This window comes from Corvus hawaiiensis, chromosome 2 (genome assembly GCF_020740725.1).
Source record: "Corvus hawaiiensis isolate bCorHaw1 chromosome 2, bCorHaw1.pri.cur, whole genome shotgun sequence".
Taxonomy (NCBI): Eukaryota; Metazoa; Chordata; class Aves; order Passeriformes; family Corvidae; genus Corvus; species Corvus hawaiiensis.
In genome coordinates this window covers 74,001,395-74,020,219 of record NC_063214.1, presented here as the reverse complement: position 1 = coordinate 74,020,219, position 18,825 = coordinate 74,001,395, and the positions used below count along the sequence as shown (strand labels likewise).

Below are 18,825 nucleotides of genomic sequence, written 5' to 3'. Positions count from 1 at the left end.
TTTACAATCTAGCCTGTGTAAAGTGCCCACAGCAGCATCTACATCGAAGTTGTCTTTGTGCTCATGCACCAGCTGTGATGCCAGAGGGCACGGGGTCAGAGCAGAGGGCTTCCTCTGGCTTTCTACAAACTGGGATCAGCCAACCTTCATTTATCTATGGTAAAGGACTTGTTTTGGTTTCTCAGATCATGACTCCACAGAGCTGTTTGGATATTTTTAATCGAAAGACAAAGCACTTCCTCTTCCAAACTTGGTGCCTGCAAGGAGCATAACAAACTAATCATTCAGAATAATTAATTCTGTCAGAAAAATCTCTACAATTCTTACTAACGCTGGGTGTTTTGTAATCTTAATGAAAGGAAAAACCTGTCACTGTGATAATTTTCGATTGACCCATTTTCTTCAGTGGTTGGAGAGAGGGGAATGTTGTTTGTTTTTATATCTAAGGACCACAAGCATGAAAATGATATCCGTAAATCTTACATTTCAGCCTTGCATTCCCAACTCAGCCTTCAAAGGAAACATTAGCTAGTCTAAAGTGCCAAGTCAGACTGTCAGATTGGTCATTTGTATATGCAGAGCAGAGTGTCTTTCAGTTACCTGTGACTTTAGTTTCAAAATATTCCCAGGATAGGGAAACATTACTTTTCTCCATTTGTAAATGGGAATCTGAGATGGAGAAAATATGAGCAGCTTGCCAAGGCCATGGAGGTAGTCCTTGCAAAGCCAAGGACTGGAATCCAAATTGTGAGTTCTTTAGCCTAGCATTTAAAAGCACACCCTCCCTGTGGATTTTAATGTAACACAAGAAGTTTAGGATTGAAAAACCATTTTTAGAGTCAGGTTTTATGAGAAAGTGTGGAAAACAAATTATTAGTTTCCCACATTCACCTAATATTGTAAATACCTAACTGCCAACTTTGTGAGGAAGCTGCCAAACAAACACAAACAAAACAAAAGAAAAAGCACTTAACAGGAAAAATGCCGGAAATTTGAGAGTTCTTTTTCATATTGTCATGCTTTGAGGTCATCTATTTCTTCTGTATTTGACAGCTGAAAGTTAAATGTGGCAGACAGTTGCATTTCTCATTACTGAAGACAGAATGGTATAGGAAATTTGTTCTTTAATATGCAGCCTTTTATTTCTAGGTCACTAATTTGAATCGATTCCTGATCAATGGTGACTGAAAGGCATTCATATCCGGCAGCTGTTCTGTGGTCTGTGTTAAATGAGGGAACATCCTAGTTATTTCCCAGCAGTAGCCCCTCTCTCTCAGTACCAGAACAAGCTGGCAGTTTTCACAGAGATGCTATGGCCTGATTGCACATGGCACTTGCAAATATCTGAAAAGTGATTAACCTATTTTTGTTCTGTTTTGTAAGGAGTGTATTTATTTTTTCAAGTAAGACATATATTTTTATGGTAATCTTTTAAAATATTAAATGGGCTCATCTTGCTGCTTTTGTATAAATGCATTCTGCCTGCATTCAACACCATGACTGCTGTTGTGATGCTACTGGCAGTGGCCAGAGGTTGATTCTTTACATGCACAATGAGGAGTGCCAAAACAAGCATAGGTAGTTTCTGTGAGTGGGATTCATAGCCTTTAACTTCAACTATCTATGTCATCTGTTTGGCCTAAATGAATCATCTAGACTTCCACTGTACTCCAAATCTCTCCACTAAAAGATACATCCACAGAGGCTTTGTCTAAACCAAGCAGAGGTGGTAGTTGCGTTCAGAAGAATTCCACCTTAAATCTTAAGCATTTTTTACACTCCCTTCTGTAATAGCTGCAGGAACCCTCTATCCCTGTACAGAATAAATCAGCTTTGTTTTTAAGGATCCATATATATTGTCTAGCAGATATTATGGCTGAGAAAGACAAGTTTAATTGCTAAATTCATATTTTCCAGGTATCAGATTCCTGGTGAGTTGTTGAAGATAGTGAAATGCAGTGGGGCTTCTTGTTTCTTTCCCAAAACTTCTCCCACCACTCTGATATGACCTCCCAAAAGACTGACATAACATATACAATGCACAGTACTTTTGCTCCCAAAATATCTCTGCTTTGAACAATGCCTTCCACAAATTACTTTCTGTCTCTGGCAGTGTGTGGAAGAATAATCATTCACCCACCCACAAAAAAATTCTAGCCTTTATTACCATCCTTTCTCCCCTTTCTCCAAACATGTTACTATCTGCTGAACAGAAACAACACTAAAAGTCATAATAACTGTCTACTGACACTAGTTCCCCAAATAATGAGTTGTTGAGTTTTTCTTTTAGCATTTTGATAACAATACCATATAGCCAAATTGTCTGGTAGCATTAAAAATTGTCAGAGGAAGTGTATAACTTGGCTGTAAAAATTCACTGAAACTTGGCATAGAGGATTATAGACCAGAACTAAGAGTTCTTTACAAAATATAAAATTCTTCTTTCATATTCTTTCCATGATCTTAAAAGCAACTTTTAATGTTTTCAAGGAGACAAGTTGCAAGCCAGTAAACTATGGTGTGTCTAACTATGCTTGTGGGAAGAAAAAAGAGGGGATGAAAAAAGAGACTTACAGTGCCTTCAAGATTTCATGTACAAACAAGTTTATATTTAAGTAGCATTTTAAGGAATTTCATAGGCATTTAGTTCACAGCCTCAAAGTTCATTCAAAATATTGCACATGAAATACACTTCAGTATACGTTTTGTGTTTTCTATTTTTCTTAAAGACACATTTTCTACAGTCTCAAGGGGTGTAAGGGGAGGTGTATGGTGATTATTAATCTCTGTAGGTGAACAGAAAAACTAAAATAAAGAGAAACATTTTTTTGTTATCCATTATACCCGTATAAACATGGGTTCTCTATGCTTAGAGTTAATGGAGCTACTCTTTATTTAACGTTATTTGACCAAAAAGGTTATTACAAATAATTATTATTTGTATTACCCAAGAAAACTGGAACACTTAGTCAGGAATGAGGACCACATTGCTTTAGGCATTGTACAAAGAGAACAAGAAAAGGAAGATTTCAGGGGTCTGAGTGCCTACACTAGGTGGAATCAGACAGCCTGATGGGAGAGCTGAGGGAAACTGCAGTAGCACTTTTAGAGGTCAGGAAACAAAGTAGGTTTGCATGAGTTTATGAGGATTTCCTCCCACACCTGGGTAGAGAGAAAGATGGAAAATTGAAAATGCATGGCTGAAAACTGGAACGGAAATGATGGAAATTGGTAACACAATCCTAATGGAGGTAGCAGTCAGGCTTTTAGTACTGATTACAGTGTCATTTAAGTGGGAATAGGAAAAGGTAGTGCATTTGTTATAGCAGAGAAGGAGGAGACTGCAAAGAGACAAACAGAATTATGACAGACTCAGGCAACAGATGGGGATAACAATCTTGACAGCAGCAGTCCAAATAGATATGACGAGAGCATGGTTGCAGTTGTCAGGAACAAAAGCACAGGACACTGCAGTAAGTGAGATACATGACTGCAACACCAAAACTAGTCTGGATATGGGTTTTATCTATATGGATGAGGAAAAAAGTCTGTGCTTGTGACACAATGCAAAAAAGAATCAGCAAGAAGTGAATATATTCTGGAAATGAGGACCCTTGGAGACAGACACACCCTACAGAGGATGTCACTCTCTAGAGCTGTGTCAGGCCAGAAGGTTTGGTTGTTCACTGGGATCAAAAAGAAGAGGCTGTGGGGCACACTGGACTTGTAGATATAATTGCTGTAGCCCTGCAGGTTGTGGACTGACTGATGAAAAGGAGAGGGAGAGAGGAGACAATGCAAAGGAAGGGGGAAGAGTAGCAGAGGTGTGAGATCTTAATTCACTTTAAGGCTTTTCTTTTTAATTTGTTTCTGGGAGTATCTATATATCCTGGGTATACAGCTTTGGACTACCTGGCATAGCTTTGGACTTTGTTCAATTTCTCGTCCTCTAGCTCCACTGATTTCTATCTCATTGCTGAGACAGCTCAGAATTAGCATATTAACCCTTAAAATCCTTTGGATCTGATTCAGAATATGCCACTCTATTAAAAATCCAGTATTTCAAAACATCTGATTTTAACCAGCTGTGTCTTTATTGATGGACCACATTACATCGAGAAATGAAAAAACCCAATGCATATTAAGCATGCCAAACATGCTGAAATTTCAGGTTACATTTAGCTAAGTTCATTTGGAATACCCAGTTCCAGACAGAGCCCTACCAGTTGTACCCTTTTTCTCTCTACTTATCCAGAGATGTTTCCTTTGTTTTCAAATGGATTTTAAATATCTGGGTTTTGCCTTTGCATATAAATGCAGACAGATTATGCATATAGAGCTGTGATTTTGGTACTCAAACACATGTCAAACCAAAATATTTTTAAGCCAGATGCTCATATATGTACATGTTTTTCCTGACTCATACAGGAAGAATATTCTTTTAACATGCCTCGCTGATATCCTTCATGTACACTGACATATACACTGGTGTTCTTAATATACACTTGTTCCTAAAGAATGAAAAATCTTCCTCTACCTCATATCTATAAAAAGGCTTTTATTGATTAAAGTCACATTTATTCTAATGTTTTAGGGATTTGCAGGTTTTAGTCTCTCATTGTTTTTTTAGTTATTCCCTTAGTAAAATCCCTCCTCTTTTTTTTTTTTTTTTCATGTGATAAATCAAGTTACTTTTTCACTCTGGACTCCATTATGGGATCACAGTGGCTATACAAACCATACAGAGTTAAGCAAACAAAGGAATTTTTTCATTTTCTCTTTCATTCAATAAAGTTCCATTTTCTGTCACCCTGCAACCTTTTGACCTGCATCCTAATGGCACTGGTCACTCAAGGGCAAAAGTTCAGCTGTAGGTTAAGTCTGTGTGTGTTTGCACCAGGCAGGGAGACAGTGGGTTCTTGCTTCCTGTTGTCTCCCCCCAGCCCCACCATCACTCCCCAAACACCAGCCTCACCCCTGCTGAGCTCTCCCCACTCCAGACCTCCCTTTGTGAAGAAGGTAAGGAGGGCTGGGAGTGAGCTTTTCCCCAGCCTTTTGTTTTTCTTGCAGCTGTCAACAAAAAACCACTGTCTTATTTTCTTGCTCTGGGGGTAGAGAAGGCAAGAGAGAGCTACCCGGCAGGGACACTGCAGTCAGTGCTAACCACCTACAGCCAGTCGTGGTGATCCTCATTTCATTCTTCTTTGCCTCTGTAAGTTGCCTGTATTTCTGGGAGAGAATATGGACCCCTTCCCCTTCCTTGTTCCCAGCACTGCACTGCTGGCACAAATTGTATCAGGATACTGGCTTCTGCTGTGAGTGGGGAACTCCCTATTAGGCACTTTGCCGTGTGATTTTTCAAGGCGCTCTGAAAGTAAATGATACCTCAGGTGCACCCACCTCTCCCAATACCCTCCAGTGGGCTTTTTTAGGTGCCCTGGGAATGGCCTACTGACAAACTTCTACTGGTCACTAGAATCATGCATGACGTGGAGACTCACACGGGTAGGCATAGTATCCCCCTCCAAATCAGTGACACTGGTATGACATGTTGCCCCCTCTTTCACAAGAATATGGCACTTCCCTGTCCAATAGTTCCTCCAAGGCAGTTCCTCCCAGCCTCCTCTTGGTTGCCAGACCCTGAGCTCTTCAGGCACCCCCTGCTTCACCACCAGACACCAGGCCACCAGCCATCCAGTGAAGTCACGCATACCCAATACACCTTTATGAACAGGTGAATTGCCTGAGAGATGCAGTGTAGGAGAAGCTTGTACCACTTTTGGAGGAGTTTCCTCCCTCCCTGGCTAAGGGGACTGGTGAGCGGGGTGTTGCTGAGTCCATTTCTGGCTCTGTAAACAAGCAGGAGAAGGGCAAACTGTGTGCACAGCAGCTGAGAGTTACTCCTCTGCAAGAAGGATGGATAAAGTCTTGGGTATACTTGGCATTGAATAAAACCTCCTTTCCTTAAAGTTTTTCCTTAAGGAAATCTTTGGCTTAAAGGTCTGACAGGCTTAAAGGCATAACAGGCTGCGTAGTATGAGCTCTTGATTAAAGGACCAAATTGTTTACCCAGTAACAGTCTGTGAATTTGAAAGGACACAATCTCAGAATGACTCAGAATGAGGGCTGATAGCAGTGCAGATGGTGCAGTTCCCCCCCATCTCTCCTGTGAATGACCACTCTTCACCACTCCAGAGCATCCCACAGCTCCTGAGAGCAGCAGAGAGAGCACAGCTTGAAGAAGAGCTTTGCTGGAAGTTGGGCAGTTGAACAGCTCATGACCAAAAGATAGTCCAGATGGCCCTGTAAATAGGGTATCTGGGCTGTCTCTGCTTCTGCTGTGGGACAGTGCCTAACCTGAGCAGGCCCCGGAGAACACGGTGGTTCCTATCAAAACACTTTTGAGCTGCAATTTCTGCATGCTGCAAACCAGACTTGTAGGAAAAATGGGCAATAGGTAAATGTTTCCTTTTTAAGTCTCCCAACAAGAGTGGCTAGCGGCCCTGCCCTGAGGAAATGGAGGTCTTGGCTCAGACAGTCCAGTTATATATAGTCTGAGTTTTAAGCATAGGTGCACCAGTTCCAGCACAACCCTTCATGTGCTGAAGCTAAGCTCAGACATAAATGCTTGCTGCATAGGATAAACCAAGCAGGGCTCTCTCTTAGTGCCCAGAGAGATGTTACATAAGCATTAAAACTTGGGTGGGATTCAGATTGCTCTATTTTACTCTGGTTTAAAATGATTTGTACACTGTACACAAAATTATTAGAATATGCTGAAAAGTTCAGACAGTTGTCTAGGTACAAAATGAATAGGAACAAGCTTGAGCTGTCAGGAGTAACTGAAGAAACATACAAAGCATTTCTTTGTCAGTGGATTTTCAGTGGTTCCCAATAGCATTAAAACATCCAGGTATTCTAATCCCCAGGAATTTAGAACAAACAGCTAAAGTCAAATTAGATTTGATTATCAGATGAGTCAGTAATGACCTGGTAAATGGCAAACTGGCTTTGCTGATGAGGAAAATTGGCACAATGAATAATTATGTTCTAATTATATTTGCATACAAATACAGAAGCCTCATTTTCCAAAGTCCACCATACTATTTAGAGACTGGCACTGATCACAAGATTGCCTGGATTTGGGATCCAAGGGCTAGTGACACCTAGAACAAGATAGCCATACCCACACTATATAGCAGATTGTCCAGAGTGGTCCTCAGTACCATGAGTCCCTGAGATGTTCTTATTACTCATTTTGTGTTTTGTTCCAGTTTAAAGTGCCTAAAATAGAAAAAGGAGTGTGTCACAGACGCCAGGGAGGACTGAAGTTATTTATTGCCTTCCTTAGCAAATGTCATGAAGGCCTATATGGGTGTTTGAAGTTTGGGATGCTGTCAGAGGGTTTTTTAGGATAGACTGAGGTCAGATTGATACAGTCATGTTATCTGAAATGAACCCTATTTAGCCACTCCTGAGCTGCATCACAGTGGAAGCTAACTGGGGCAGTCCAAAAGGGAGTCAGGGAATGAAACACTAGTTAAGCAATACGGAAAATCAGGGACCCAGGGCTTGAGGAGAGGATCGTGGCATCTCTTTTGTTTATTGTGGTAGCTGTACAATCAGAGAATGCCTGGGAAGTAAGGGGAGACATTCACTTACCCAAATATTGAGAAGATGCTGTTTCACCTTCTGCAAATATGCCTGTTGGGGTCCAGGTGACCACAAAAGTCAAACAGATTTAGTCAATACATTTGTAGAAGCTGTCAGATAGGAGACAATGTTAACATTTCTTAAGAAAGCCAAGGCTCCTCCTTAATCCCCTTACTCTGACAATTAAAGCTTTTGTAAAAAAAGCAAAAAGATGTGTATCACAAGACTTAGAAGCATTCATATTGTAAGGCACCTTATATGAAAATTGTATCTGGCAGACATTAGTATAGGTGCTTCTGGGAAAAGGAGTGGTGTTTATGTGTCTTGTATAGCTCTATTTTCTTTTTTTTAATATACATGAATATATATATACATATCTATAGTCCTGCTAGATTCAGGTTAAATTGCATATTAACTTATTGCAATCCATTTATTCTTGACCTATTTAGTAGATGCTCTAAAGAACATTAAAACATTTTCCAACAATAATAGATTTTAATAGATTTCCATAGTGTTTAAAAATATTATTTATAATCAATATTTCATATTATTGGAACAACAACAGTAAAAAAATTAAGAAAGACTACAAAGTCATAGGTGTTTCAAAAAACATTTTTTGTATGTGAGCTCTTTCATAGAAAAGTATTTCTGTAGCAAAATCTTATTTTCCATTTTATAAAGGATTTACAATCTGATTATAAAATGGGATTAAATACAGAAAGCTGTGATTTATAAATCATTAAATTATTTATAAATTATTTGAAATATATGTAATTGACCCTGAATATTCACTTAGTTGCAACTTCTTTTATGTTCATATGTCCTTGCGTTCCAGCATCTTTAAAAGTTGGGTTTATGCAACAGCAGACCAAGAAGGAAAATTACTCATGGAATCATTAGTCAGAATTTAACGTAGATTGGATGCAGTAGTTACCCATAATTGCACAAATGTCATTCTCAAAACTAGAGATAATCATAGCTCACATGTTGCAAATTCCACATGGAAGATCTTTCTGTCTTACAGAGGAAAAGCAAGGTAAAGCATCAATGTACTCTTCAACACCGAGGAAGATGACATTACTTGCCTTTCTATGTAGAGGTAAAGCTGAAATCACTGCAGAGGACAGTGGTGAAGTGTGTGCTCTGCTCCCACCTCACTCAAGGCCTCATGTGGTTCATTAGCTTAACTGGACCTCAACAGCAGCACACAATTCAGTCTGAGTGTGCTTCTCTGGTTTTGCTGCAGCTACAGCCCTGAATCTTGCCCAAACTGACATTAAAAGCTAACTTGCACATATGCCTACCCAAACTGCAGACCCCATTCTAATCGCAACATAAACCTACCCTGGAAGTGACCTAGAAGACCAGACACTGACTCGAGATCTAAGAAGACCTGGTTTTCATCACTAAGGAAAATGCATCTTTAAATGATGGGAAGATTTTACTAATCGGCTATTAGCTCCCACCTAATGTGTTCTTGGAGGGCTGTCTGACTGTACCATTGTCTCCTCCCTTTTCATTGTTAATCTGCCAGACCAAGCTGAAGGGAGACGTCTCCAAAACAGGTTGATTTATGCCAGGGAGACTTTCTGGGCTGCTGAAACCAGGGAAGCAATTTGGCACTCAGTTTATACTATTTACAAAGAAAAACGTAAGGCGGTGGGGAGGGAGTGGAGTAGAATGTATCTAAAGAAAGCTACTAATTGCTAATAATGGCATGGCAGGACCGTTAACAGCTTTTCTTCTTATTCCGATATTCCATGTTGATAGCCCAGTGGCTTGTTAATTGATTGTTTTTAAAAGAAGTTTGCACAGGGTTTTTTTGCCACGATTTTCTGTGATTTCGGCTATTTTCATTACTCCATCACTGTTAGGTTCTAAATACTTACTGTCAGTGACACACATGTGGTTAACACATGAGTATCTATGAATTGGTCTCTTTAACAGTACCCATGGGATAATTCTTAAAACTGTCTGTCTAAAGCTGCCTCATTTTTACTAGGAAAGGAGGGGTAGTTTGAAGAAGGACACTTGTAAATTGAATACACTGAAGTATGTGATCCAGATTGATTGTAGTCAAGCATGTTTCCTTCAGACCAGAGTTTAGGGTGACCCTGTGGTGGGAAGCTATAATGTACACTAAACGGTGTTCTTATGACTGTGAAAAGAGAGGGATTCTCTAACTGTCAGCCTCAAAACCAAACCTTCCGAAAGTGTATTTTTTATAGCCCTTTCCTGTCTCTTCTGTATCACAAGGGATGTGTTTAAACTGAGGCAGATGGAGGCCTACATCCTGCTTTCCCTGAACTCTAGTTTGATGGATGTACTGGAAGATGTAAAGGCTCATTCCTCATCTCTGCAAATGTTTTTCCCCCAAAGTGTGAGGGTGGACCACAGCCACTTCTGACCCTAATGTGCATCCCAGTGGTGCTGGGGTACATGAAGACGGGGCACACTGCCCACCTTGCTTAGCCTTCAGCAGGGGGCCTCACCCAGGTGACCCAGAGAGACAGGACACCACTCTGACTCAGCCACAGAGAGGCCCTGAAAATGGGAAGCAGGAGCAGGCGCTGTGCCACATTCTGCTACTGCCAGTTTCAGACAACTGCCATCATCGGAAACAACAGTCCGGAGGGCTCACTGCCCACAGCCACCTTTTGTAACCAGACCCCTGCAAACCAGGACAAGGGCATTTTGGGCCCATGCAACTGCTCATTTAGGCATTATGAGAAAGGAAGACCAAGAGTCAAAGCCAATCAGTTTCAAAGTGTAGGAGTAGACTGGAAGGACTTATGGCATCTTTAGGTAAGGTAAGACTCACTGTAAACCAACACGTTTTTAGAGAAGACTTCCCTCAGAAATCTCTTTATTTCTTCTCGGTTCTGATTGTAATAATCCATCTACCTCTTAACACTTAACACCTAAATATAGTGTATCTTGAAGAGTGGCACAGGGACAAACAGAGAAATGAGTATCTATATCAGAATTTCATATTCAATTCAAACAATATTGAATTTCTGGAAAGGTCAGGTCTTGACTTACCTATTATTACCATTAATGCTTTGGACTGTTTCTTTTAACAATGTCTTCATGGTCCCGCTAATTTTAAGTAAAGATATTATTTTGACCTGCACTCTCCCTCTCTTTCTCTTTGTGATTGAGCTTTTACATTGAGCACTCCCAGACACCCTTTAGTTGTGGACGTAGCCCTTGTTATTTACACCAGCTAAACAAAACTAGTTCAAAACTCTGCCTAAGGGAAATCCAGAAAGCAGGTAATCATTGAAACCTCCCTGCACAGTTTTCCTGTACCTGCAGCAAATAGATAAGCCCTTCACAAGGTTGGGCAGTGTTTCCCAGGCAATTCGATTGCACAGATAACTAATTGTCAGTAGCCAGCCAACGGATCTCTCAAAATCCCCAATTTGCTGAGGATAGAAGGGAGACTGCATTTGTCTAATGCATTCTGGAGTTTGACGGAGATAATTCTGCATCCAAACTGTCAGAGAAAAGTTGGAGCAGCCCACCATCTTCTTCCCATGCAGACAGCTGTAATGAAGACACGTCCTTATCAACTATTTTTTGAATGAGACCTAAGCAATAGTAATCCTGTTGTAACAACACAAAAACAAAACTGAATTCATCCATTTTATTGAGCACCATAGATTGACTACAACAATAAAGTGGTTATACCTGTCCTCCAAGGATTTTATCTTTATTGTTCACAGCTTAATTGTCCCTCTGGAACTCGGATATACAAATGTATTATTAAAATGAGACATCTGGCAGTGGCCCTAAATGCCTCTATGTCAGGAATTTACTATCTATTACTTGTAACAGTAAATCTGTTGTGCACATCTGCAGCAGCAGAGAAAATCACATCTGACAGCAATGATACAAAACATTCACAGGAGCTTTGGAAAGGCACAAGACTGAATGAATCCAGGCTTTTACAGTCCTTTACGATCTTCACTGAACCTGATCAAGCTGAAGAAACCCATTTTATGGCACTTTTCTCAATTTCAAGTCAGCCATCGTTTCTGGAAGCAGAACACCAAGAAATCTTTCAAATAAATATGCCTATAATGAGGTCTTTTTCATGGCACATTTTATGAACTGGAAAATGTGTAAATGTTTGTGGGCTTTGTGGATTGGAGTTTAACTGCTTTGTCTAGAAATAATCTTAGATGCTCATGTGAAAAAACAAATCCAAGAAACTCCTAAATAATCTATATGGCCAAGTTACTACCTCAAAGCTCACTTCCTTTAAAAGACATTTGTGAGATGATGGTTTCCTTAAAAAATGTTCAGTAGAATTCTTGGAATCAAGCAAATGTTAACATTTTGTTATATATATTGTTTCATCTTACCCTAGGTTTAGAAAGAGGAAAAAAAATTGCCTTGGAGCAAAACTTCGCAATTAAAATCTCATTCCAGAAAGAAATTAATGTAAGTTTTATTTAATGGGTACACACTTTTGTTTTGTATAGTCCGTGTTTCCAAAAGTCTGGTGAAATCGAAGAGATAGAATTTAAAATTAGAAATTCTATTCCTCTCCTAGCCTCCCCATACATAAAAATGATTCTGTATAAGGATCAAACTGTAACATGGAAAAACTAATTTACATTTTCATTTACATGCAAGGTCAGATGAACTTTTTTTCAGATTCAGTGAGGGGGTAAAAGACATACACTAGTATGAATTCTTGCAGGACATCGCAATTAATTGATTTAGTCTTAACAGCATACATAATGTTTCATGTTATCTGAGGTATGTAAGATTTCATAGAAGAAGGAACTTTTAATTTATAAAGTTAAAGAAAAAAATTGGCTCCCTAAACAAGAGCATAGACTTGCTCTGTATTTTGCAGTGTTTGTTTTTTTTTTCAAACACAGCCATAGTTTATCACAGTTATACAATAAAGTAGCTATTTGGTGATCTTCTCATCTAGCAATTGCTTTTCATATGTTTGTCTTCATGTGTCTTCATATATTTAAAATGTTGCTGTCTCATGAGCAAGCCAGAACACTGTTTTTTTCTACCAGGACTGATACACAGGTTTTTCTACACTTCTAGAGCAAGGATATATTCTGTCATATATCCTGCTGCTTCTCAAAATCAGCAATAAATACTTCTTAATATAGACTCAGAAAATAATTTTTTATTTATATAAGCCTGCTTTGGCTGGAAGTTGTTTTTATTTTTCATGACATTGAAGAACCAACTCCAGTATCAATAAATGGTTTATTGTCTTAATGTAGCACCCAGGGGAAATAACACTGGGTATCTCCAAATTCTCTATTTGTTCTTTCGGCAGACCAGTAATTCCCTATTTGGGTGACACACATGACAAGTAAATCATTAAACACCCCTATATATTCTAGATATGGTTTTGCAAGTCACAGGGGTAATACTGCAATTCTTTCTCAAGAAGAGAGCAGAGGCCATATCTGGGCAACAACAGATAATTCATATCAAAGCATGAAAATATCCGATCAGGAGAGGGGAAGAAAAACCCCGTGAAGCTGCACAAATGAGCAAAAGAGAGTTACACACTGAGGCAAGCACATGCACATCCTCCTGGCATGAAAGCGTGCTAGCTGACTGCTCTGTTCCAGCAATGTGCCAGCCACAGAACAAGCATTACTCATTTAAATTGCCAGGAGCCACTTCTCAACTGGCAAACATCTGAAGTATGGAAGGTTTTTAGGAATATCAGTTTCAACACATAATATTTTACCAGAAATGTAAATTAATAATAATAATTAATAGTAATTAATAATAATAACAATAATAGAGTTTAGTTAGATAAAATGGAAACAGTATGAACTTACATACTTCTTGCAGCATACAACTCTTGTTAGCAAAATGCCTTTCTTAGAATTAAGTACTATTTCCCACCTGTACAGTGGAAATAAGCAGCATGGTAAGCTGGCCTTTGTACTTACCCTCTCACATGCATGTTCTTTTACCAACAGATATCATGTGAGAATCCAGGATTAATCTTAAATCTCTCTACACTGTTGTACTTTTGAACAAAGGGTGTGTGAACTCTTTTAATAATGAGGATTAACATTATTCTTGCTATGATTTATTTCTGCTTTACTCGGGATACCAGCACCATCCCCTGTCCCTTGGATCCAGAAAAATCATCTCTCATACTAAAGCATGCAGCCTTCTGTCATGTGGAAATAAACCATCAGGAAGAGCAAGATTACAAACCAGCATAAGGATGGGAAAGGAAAATTTAAGCAGAATGCATTCCATCGAACTGAAAGCTGGTGTGTGCCCAAGAGTTAATATTTCCACTTGCACCATGGGATCCTGAACAATAGTCATCGGTCACTCCGTTTCTCTTGTATCCCAGCAGAAGGTTACTCCTTTAAACAGCACTGTGTACCTGGATAGTGGGACATGAGTTCAATATTGACAGAAGAAAGCTTTCCACCTACTGAATCACCACCTGAGTCACCCTGCAGCTAAACCACAGATTACAGAACTGGAAGTGTGTGCTGCTGTGCTGGAAACCATTGGTGACGATGCTACACCAAGGTCTAAGGCAGGGGAACTTCACAGGCCTCAGGTTTTCTGTCTTGTGGTTCCTTGGCACAGGAAACACGAAGTGTACACAACAGGCTATAAAATCCACTTTTAGTATAAACCACAGAGCTTGACGTGCATGAGGCTTGAGAAAATAGTTTCCATTTTCTGTAATAGTGATAGTGTATACAACTTCTACCTGTAAATGTAAAATACAAGCTTGAATTATCTAAACATCCGCCCTTAAGCCTCTCACAGCTGCAAAACCCCTGAAGTAGCCGAAGGAAGAAACATGGCAATGGTTAGTGCTACATTTGAACCACTGGAAAAATAAAGACTGATCCTTATTAAAAACTTAAAACTATTTGAGACGGTTTTTTTCCAGACCATTGAAAATGTTAAGGTGGTGGTGAGTCTTGAGCTCATGTCAGTTTGCTTTCTGTTGCTGGTGCTTTCAATAGTATTGTATGAATTGTTACTTAAAGATTTGTTAAACACATTGTTACTTAAAGATTGTTACCTAAAGATTTGCTGCAAATGTTTGCAGAATAGGCTGTAGTTAACCTGGTACACCAGGTACGCCAATGGAAGCACAGAGTAAGAGGGAGGATAAACTGCATCCAGGGTTTACTTTTCCTTTACATGTGTGAAATAGAAGCATGATATGGTTAAGTAAGGATCCTAATTTCAATGCTTCATATTTCACTGTTCCTTTACTTATTCATCCCTTCGTCATCAGTTGACACCAAGGTTCCTCCATCCCAGTGTACAGTGATAAAGGCACTCACTGTGCTGCCTCCTGTAGGATCCCTCCCATGCCTCCCCTCCGAGCTCCGTAACTCTCTGTGTGACACAAAGCTGGAAAAAAGCACACTCTGCCTGGGGCAGGGAGTGGCAGAGCAGGTGCCCCATTTTGGCTGACAGGCTTGGTCCTCACTACTCCAGTGGCACTTGGGACACAGAGCTTGTTTGGCCTGAAGGCTGCAGCCACGGTTGTTCAGGGTATAATGATACCAAGTGGTGGGAGTTAAGTGTCCAGCATGTCTCCAGAGGGAACGTGCTGCAAGCACAGCGACAAGGACAGCATGTCCCTTAGAGAAAGGTGGCAGGTTCCAGCCACCCCAGGCCAGAGGTGGTTCAGGGAACCAGCCCCAGGCCTGGCTTTTGTGAACTTGTTAGACAGACAGGCTTTTATTTGCATGAAAATAGACTTTAGGAAGCCATTAAAATGTAACAAAAAAGTATTTAATGCCCCAGCGCCTACCGAGCTTATATAAACCTCCTTATTAGACCTTTCTTTTCTTTTTCTTCTCCTCCCCTCCCTTGGCATTGCTCTGCTGCACAAACAGCCCATATGGAAAACAGCACAGCCTGGAAACACCTAGCTCTCCCTGTCCTCTTTTGCTTTTGGCTTTTGCAGCTGCTGTTTTCTCAGTGTTGTCTTGGGGCAGTTTCCTGTTGCCATAGCTGATAGCCTGCCAGCGCCTGCCTGGGCCTTTCAAGTGTCAACACTGCGAAGTTCGCTGCGATGGCCAAACGCTTGTTAATGAGATATAGCAGCTGGGTAGGGGTGAACCACTGAGATGTATAAAGGCACGCCGCTGGTGCAGGAAGCGATGCCTTTTGAATCTTTTCAGCGCTCTGAAAGCATTCAAATCAAAGAGGGTATGTTGTATTCATTAATAAACCGAAGTTCCCATGCAACTGTGTTAAAGCCAGGAGTTTAACTTTGCTATGGACAGGTGATTTTTTCAACAGTGTTTTACACCGGAAGACAAAGGGCAAGCAAACAAGAGTTTATGTACTGCCAAAGGCATTACTTCCCTATCTTACAGCCAGACAGAATTGTTAAACTGAGCTAGGTATTTGCCATTTCCTGACAATAAAAGTTCCTTTTTTTCATTTATTTTTTATGCTTCAAAGCTCACAGCAGCCTGCTTGATCTCCATCTCTCACACTTTTTTAGACCAGTTTCTTAATTTTTTGAAAACCACAATTAAAAGCTAGAATTAAAAAAAAAAAGACAACTTGTTAAAAAAAAGCCGAAGAGCCTATAGACAGGATTAATGACCAAGGCTGCTTTCATTCAACTGAAGCAGTCCATGTGATCTGTAGTCTGCATTTGTTTTGCTATAGCAGAACATAGGAGTGCCAACAGCTGGGCAAAACAGGCAGAAAGTAAAAAACAAAAGAAACTAGCATACAGTGCAAAGTTTTAAAGGCAACATGAGCCAAAGAGCACCTTAAAGATTTTCCTAGCATTTATTTTTAATTGGGTTGAGACTTTTTTCATTTCCTTTCCTTTCTTTCTTTCTCCTTTTTCTTTTTTTTCTTTTTTTTTTTTTTTTTTTTTTTTTTTTTAGGCAGAGGCAGCTGGGGAAAAGATTGAATGCTAGGAAAACATGTTTAAAACTGAAACAACCACAGTAGTAATAGTGACAAAATTGCTTTGGAAAAGTTAAACAAAAGAAGTGTTAGAAAGAGGAAAGGGCCATATGGCTCGACAGGCCTGCCATTTTCTGGTTTATCTTAATTGTTTCCCTCACTTCTCCTCAAATGAATACAAGTGTCTCAGACTCATTTATATGCTTTCATTTCCCTTTCACAGTAACTTGTTCCAAGGTAATTTAAGCCAAGCTGCTTAAGTGATATTTAGCTATGTGACTGTTTAGAGAACAGCAGCTTAGCTATATTCATCAGTCCACTGCAGTTACTGTACTTGTTTTTGGAATTTAGTTACACCAATCAAGTACCTACTAAATGGCCCTCTTTGGGGTAAGCTAAGTCAGGCAGACCCTGACCCAGAAGCTTCTGTTGGGGTCAAGGAGAGTCACGCTACTCACCTTAACAGAACTTACCTTTGTTTCAGGCATATTCTTTCACTCTAAAGTTTAATTCCAGTGAAATATAAAAGATTTGGGTGGGTTTGGTTTTCTTCACAGAAACGTAGGCATTTAATTTATATTTTTCTGTAAAAAGTTTCATTTTAAGGTAGTCATCTATCACATTCTTCTAACTGAAATGACATATGAAACCTGAATTCCCTATAAAACTCACCAAAAAGATTTCCCACCAGACTCTGTCTCTGTAGGGGGAGAGAAAGAGAACTGAGGCTTAAAGGTTATTTTTATATGTGAAAAATTGTTCCAAATAGAAGATTTCAAATCAGGCCAGCCCTACACAGATGCTGTGACCATTGTGGCCTAGATTTTATCTGCTGTGATTCCTGTGCTGCCTACCTGCTCACGCAAACTTCTGTGACAGCAGAAGGTGTGGAAGGGGATCGAAGGAAGGTGCATTTAGATGTCTGGGGATGGCCATGATGTAAAAAAGGACCCTAAGTCAGGCAGGAAAGAGAGTCAAAACAAAACACTTCCTATTAATAATAACATCAAGTGTAACCATGGCAAGCTGTTAAGCCTTTAAATAAACATACCATTGCAAGCTGAAGCATAAGTTTCAACCAGCTTGTTAGAACACAGTCCTCTACCATGACAGAAGTTAAGATGTTCTGCATGCATGAAGCCTGTGCCAGGGCATAATCCGCATTTTGGCTACTCCGGCTACTCAGGGTAATCAGCAGATTAGTGGAGAAGCACTGTTAATGGAGGAAGACAGCTCTTTTCTCATCTTCAGGATCTTTCCAACGTCAGAAAATGCTGACTTGTAGAATCTGCTCAGAAAACGCTTGTTGAGACACAAGCCAGTAAATTTGCTCATTCTAACAAAAGATAATGAATGAATAATAAATGAGTCAATTCAGTGAATGTCTGGCCTGTGCTTCTCCCCATATGGCTTCAAGAAGATAATTGCAGCAGTGGGGACACAGAAAGGAGGAACAGTCATCTGTTGAGTGATAGTGAAGATCATGTTTTAAAAACAATTTCTGTAGGTTCACCCACATAACAGAGAAAAAGATGGGTGAGGGGAGGGGGAGGAGGGAAGGCTTTTCATGTCAGCAGCTTTACTGAGTGCTTAAAACAAGGTAGGAATATAAAAATATGGTTTCTTCTTCCACCATAGTAACTCCACAGGTGTGATTTCTAGGTTCCCCAGATCAGAACTCCTGCCTTCAGCAGAATATTTAAGCAAAAGGAGGTGAAATAGAAACCAAAATATTCCTAGACTAGTCAACTGGTTTTTTTACCCTTCTCTGTTTTTCGAATGTTCACAAAACTATCAAACCTGTAACTCAGTATCCCTGAAAAGCAGGGAAAAGGTTAACAGAGATAGTTGCTGATACTGTCATAGACAATTAGTTTATCTATTATAAAGGTAGGGAGAGTGTAAACTTTTCTCAGAGACAGTCCCATTAAACAGGAGAAAATATTTTTAAGGTTCTTTGTAAAGAACATCATGAAATCATACTGTACTTTGGAATCACTTGCATTTGCTACACAATTTAATTGATTTTATATATATACAAAAATATCACAGTAAGGGATGGAAGGTGAGCAAGCAGCTTTTCTAGATCTCCAAAACACTGTCTAACCTTGTCATAGCACACCACTGTGCTTTCTGATAGAACTCAGGATACATCTGCTCCTAAGCCTAGGCTTAGTTCCTAAGTTTAGCTTTGTCATAAAATCTCCAAATCATGGATTTTTCCATATTAAATGCAAACTGCATTTG

At 39.7% G+C, this 18,825-nt stretch overlaps 1 long non-coding RNA gene across 1 annotated transcript in view; it reads right to left on the bottom strand.

The window, feature by feature from the left end:
- Positions 1-11,223: 11,223 nt before the first annotated feature.
- LOC125322253 overlaps positions 11,224-18,825 on the bottom strand; it is a 31,182-nt gene continuing 23,580 nt past the window's right edge. Inside the window, exon 3 of the long non-coding RNA XR_007201906.1 lies at positions 11,224-14,392. This is a non-coding gene — a long non-coding RNA (uncharacterized LOC125322253). The remainder of the gene's footprint in view (positions 14,393-18,825) is intronic.